Here is a 5,559-nt window from a genome sequence, read left to right as displayed (position 1 = left end):
CAAACAGCAAAGGCTGCCAGTCTGCTTGCCTTGGAGAGGTCCCCAAGTCTCTGTGTCCCGCAGCCCCTTGCAGGAACAATGTTCGCTGCAAGCACCTCTGAGAGAAAGCCGCCCTCATGTTCCAGCCCGATGCCAGACGTCCCATTCCTCCCCGTATGAGTCTGGGTCCCCAGAGTCTCGCCCAGAACGGGAGCTTGTATCTCCCTCCTGATTGAAAAAAACAACAGCGCACCCAGTTGCCCGCCCGTTTCACACGCACCTCCGCACCTCCTACCAGTCTCAATGCGCTTTTTTCTTTCCTTCTAGTTGTAGAACTTCCACTTAGCCAGCTGGTGGAATGGATGATATTGGTTTTGTCTTTTAGTTGTAGTTTTGATGTGGTTGTGAGAGGCAGCAAGTACAGGTGTTTACCTATGCCACCATCTTGGTTGTCTCCCTCAACGTTTATTTTTAAATTGCCAGTGTGCATCATATGTACCAGCCGGTTGGTTGGACAGTCCGACAGATGTACAGTCAGTCGCTTAGCCTTTTATATATATAGATTGTATTTAATATTAATTATTTACTTATACTATTTTAATTATTTACTTATACTCTTTTAATTATTTTAGATTTAATTATTTTTTAAGTTTTATAGCTAACATCCTGGATAGATCTATATTTTCAAGCAACCGCTATCAACCATAGGCAGTTATTTTGTAGATATTGTTAAACAGATCCTTCTAAAATTCATATGGCAATACAAAGAAGACAGACTAGTCAAACAGTATTTAGAAAAAGAACAAAAATGGAAGATGGACACTAGTTGACTTCAAGACATACTTACAAAGCAGGTTTCTCAACCTTGGCATTGACATTTTCAATTGAATAATTCTTTGCTGTGGAGGTTTGTTTGTGCACACAGGATGCTGAGCAGCATTTCTGGCTTCTACCCTAGATAGCCCAACCCCCATTGGCACCTGTGAAAACCAAAAATGTTTCCAACATTGCCATATGTCTCAAGGATATCAAAACTGTTCCAGGTTGAGAACTATAAAGAACAGTAATCAAGACAGTACTGGCAGCCTGGCCGGTGTAGTTGAGAATCAACTTATGAACCAGGAGGTCACAGTTCAATTCCCGGTCAGGTCACATGCCCAGGTCATGGGCTGGATCCCCAGCAGGGGGAGTGCAGGAGGCAGTCAATCAATGATTCTCATCGTTGATGTTTCTATCTCTCTTTCCCTCTGTGTGTGTCTCTGAAATTAATTTTTTTTAAAAAAAAGACAGTATACAGAAAACAAGATGGCGGCATAGGTTAACCCCGGAGTTTGCTGCCTGGAACAACCACTTCAAAAATACAACTAAAAGACAGAACGGACATCATCCAGAACCACAGGAAGGCTGGCTGAGTGGAAGTTCTACAACTAGGAGGAACCGAGAATCAGAGGAGGCGCAGTGCTGAAGTAAAATACTAAGGTGCGGAGTGCGCCCGGCGCGGGCTGGTGGCTGAGGGCGCGGTTGACTGTTTCAATGCGGAGGGAGCCTCAGACTCAGAGCTCCAGATCCGGGCGAGTCTCTAGGGACCCAGACTCAAACGGGAGAAGCAGGACTGTCTGGCTACGGTACCTCCGAGGTTTGCAGCTGTTGCTGGGACAGAGAGGCAGAGCCCCTGGGGGACGGACTGAGAGCAGCCATAACTGCTCCCTCCTCCACCCTGTTGATCCCCTGTTGACCCCGCCCCGCCCAAGCCCTGCGCACAGCATTTGCCGATCGCCTCAGGCAAAGGCTGGATTAGCGCCTTCCCAGAAGACAGACGTTTTCCACACAGCTGATTCCTACAGCCAGTCGGCGTGGTGGTCAAATCCCTCTAGTGTTAACTACAACAATTAAGGCTTGGCTAGAACAAGACTGCGCACAAAGACCACAAGGGGGTGCACAAAGAAAGCATAAAAGATGCGGAGACAAAAAAACATGACAGAAATGGAGGATATGGAGCTAAGAATCGCAATTTTGAGGGCTTGCTATAAACTTGAGCAGAGCCTCACGAAAACTAATGAGACCCTCGATGCTACGATAAAGAAATTAGAAAGTAAGCATACATGGACTGAAATAAAGAATATTATACCCAATAGCAGACCAGAGGAGCACAAGAATCAAACCAAAGATTCGACAAAAAACACCCAACTGGAAAAGCAAAATGAAAAAAGAATCCAAAAGTGTGAAGATAGTGTAAGGAGCCTCTGGGACAGCTTCAAGCGCACTAATATCAGAATAATAGGGGTGCCAGAAGATGAGAGACAGCAAGATATTGAAAACCTATTTGAAGAAATAATGGCAGAAAACTTCCCCCACCTGGTGAAAGAAATGGACTTACAGGTCCAAGAAGCGAAGAGAACCCCAAACAAAAGGAATCCAAAGAGGACCACACCAAGACACATCATCATTAAAATGCCAAGAGCAAAAGACAAAGAGAAAATCTTAAAAGCAGCAAGAGAAAGAGGCTCAATTACCTACAAGGGAATACCCATACGACTGTCAGCTGATTTCTCAACAGAAACTTTGCAGGCCAGAAGGGAATGGCAAGAAATATTCAAAGTGCTGAATACCAAGAACCTACAACCAAGATTACTTTATCCAGCAAAGCTATCATTCAGAAGTGAAGGTCAGATAAAGAGCTTCACAGATAAGAAAAAGCTAAAGGAGTTCATCACCACCAAATTAGTAGTATATGAAATGCTGAAGGTTATTCTTTAAGAAGAGGAAGAAGAAGAAAAAGGTAAAGATACAAATTATGAACAACAAATACACATCTATCAAAAAGTGAATCTAAAAATCAAGTGAATAAATAATCTGATGAACAGAATGAACTGGTGATTATAATAGAATCAGGGGCATAGAAAGGGAATGGACTGACTATTCTTGGGGGGTAAAGGGGTGTGGGGGATGCTGGAAGAGACTGGACAAAAATCGCGCACCTATGGATGAGGACAGTGGGTGGGGAGTGAGGGTGGAGGGTGGGGCGGGAACTGAGAGGAGGGGAGGTATGGGGGAAAAGAGGAACAAATGTAGTAATCTGAACAATAAAGATTTAATAATAAAAAAATATTAAATAAATAAATAAATAAAATGCTAAAAAAAAGAAAGAAATAGAATTTCATTATATTTTAGATTTGAATAACTCTCAACAAATTATTAAGATGTTTAAAAGATTCACAATATGAAGTCTGAATAATGATGATATTGCAAAAACAAGATTGTGCACAAAGCATCCAAAAATCTCGCTGTGGTTTTACCTTGGACACAACCATGGTCAGTACAAAAGTAGATCATACATACAAAGGTATAAAGAACAATAAGTTTTTAGCTAAAGGCAGCGGTCCTTTTAAGGGACATCCCCAGCAATCCAATGAGTAGTAGAATTTAAGTATATTAAGCTCATGACGATGCTTAAGAATGTGATGTCTTATTCAGTAGAGTCTTCCCCGACTACGATTTCCTCGTGCTCCTCAACCTCGGCCACCTCTACTTCCCCTGAAGGCTCCTCTCATAATTAAAGTTGCCCAACTTGCTGCTATATTTCCCACTAGGAGGATTATAAATCTGCCTTGCATCTCTTTTTGGTCCTGCTGGAGATTTCTTGGGTGGTGAACCAGAAGTTGTATCTTCAGTGGCTCTCTTTTGCCCAATTTCAACCTTCTGTACAGGTTTCCAGGATAATGTTACTGTGCTCTTATAAGAGGGAGGAATGTGGAAGAGATCTTTGATTAAAACATTGATGTTATTTGTTATTTTCAATGCAACAACTTTAATCTTGTTCTCGTCTGTTTTTAAGGCCTCGCCTGTTTTACCCTGGAGAGCCAAGCGAAGTTGTCTGATATAAACCTGCAGGCCCCGTGCAAAGTACTGCAGCCTAATTTTAAAATCTTTGAGCTTTTCTGCATTCAGTTTGGCTGTTAAGAAATCTGAAAGTTTTCGACCCAACTGGTGGAAGCTGTACAACAAACATTCCACATAACTGAATTGCAGCTTAGGTTCTTCATTACCAGCATTCTCCCCATTTTCTGCTTCTTCTGGAGGGAGAGGCATGTACTCCAATAGCTTATCAAACAGTTTCCTTAAATTTGTTTCTAGCTTTTCCATGTCACCACAAAATGAACTCATTTCTGCCAACAGTTTCAATACCTCCAACTGTATATCAAGACCCCCCACTGGAGTAGTTAAGGAGCTGAAGTTAGGTAGAACCTGCTCACAGAAGTCAGTCACAAACCTTGTGGAATGCAGGTTTTTCGAGAAGAGGGGAACTGCCTGCCGAGTGCACTTTAAGAGCCTGTCCACACAGTCGGGATCTGATGGGTTGAAGGTTTGTTCTAGGTCAGCCTGTTCAGCCACCAACTCTACAAGTTGCTGTCTTCCACTCACTGTCTGTAAGCTCTTTAACCCAGACAGTTTCTTCATGAACAGGACAAATTCTTCACCAGTCACATCTTCTAGGACCTTTTTGGATTCAGTTAATATAAGTTCCTCTACTTCCTTTGTTAAGACCTCATCTGGTAAAATCTTAAGTTTTGCAGAAAGGAATTTGATTGCTCGTTCTCTAACGATGTCTTCTTGAAGGATTTGGCTGAATAAGCCACCTAAAGTCCCTTTTGCATCCATCTTAAATATACTTAATAGGGCATTGTTCACGAAGTTAAATTCTGCAGAGTCATATGTTTGCAAAAGTTGGGTTAGAATATCTGCTACTCGGGGAAGATTTTCTCCTGTGGCAAATTAAGGAACCTCTTTAATTGCTTGCCGTCGAATTGATACATCTTCATCCTCACAGAGGTCTAACTGTGCCTTGATAGCAGCATCAGCCAATTCTGGAAAACGCTTAAAGAATTTTGGAATAAACTGAGCTGCTAATCTTTTTTCCTTGGTACCACCTTTCACACCATCCAGTATCACTTGATAGGCATCTTTATGCTGCCCACGTGCTCCGTGGCATCGGCTAGGAGATCATAGTTGCGGTAGAGCTCCTCCTCGGTCGGCATGGCGAGCGACAAGCCAAGGGCTCGCTCCTGCAGTCGTCGTTGTCCTCGCCAGCTCCACCGCCACCCCAGAAGTTCAAAGTTAGGTGTTTTTATTTTTTATTTTTTTTATTAAATATTTATTGTTCAGATTATTACATTTGTTCCTCTTTTTCCCCCCATAACTCCCCTCCTTCCAGCTCCCACCCCACCCTCCGCCCTCACTCCCCACCCACTGTCCTCATCCATAGGTGCACGATTTTTGTCCAGTCTCTTCCCGCATCTCCCATTCCCCTTTTCCCCCCAAGAATAGTCAGTCCATTCCCTTTCTATGTCCCTGATTCTATTATAATCACCAGTTCATTCTGTACATCAGGTTATTTATTCACTTGATTCTTAGATTCATTTGTTGATAGATGCATATTTGTTGTTCATAATTTGTATCTTTACCTTTTTCTTCTTCTTCCTCTTCTTAAGGATACCTTTTCAGCATTTCATATAATACTGGTTTGTGGTGATGAACTCCTTTAGCTTTTCCTTATCTGTGAAGCTCTTTATCTGACCTTCA

General features: G+C 42.5%; 1 protein-coding gene and 1 pseudogene across 3 annotated transcripts in view; both read right to left on the bottom strand.

Annotated features, from left to right (window-relative positions):
• The window catches only part of PCCB (propionyl-CoA carboxylase beta subunit), a 65,139-nt gene that overhangs the window by 7,409 nt on the left and 52,171 nt on the right, over positions 1-5,559 (bottom strand). The window lies entirely within an intron of this gene.
• LOC102434134 lies at positions 3,167-5,015 on the bottom strand (annotated as a pseudogene).

The sequence above is a fragment of the Myotis lucifugus genome, unplaced genomic scaffold (genome assembly GCF_000147115.1).
Source record: "Myotis lucifugus unplaced genomic scaffold, Myoluc2.0 scaffold_8, whole genome shotgun sequence".
NCBI lineage: Eukaryota > Metazoa > Chordata > Mammalia > Chiroptera > Vespertilionidae > Myotis > Myotis lucifugus.
The sequence above is the reverse complement of the archived record's forward strand: the minus strand, read 5'-3'. Positions and strand labels throughout refer to the sequence as shown.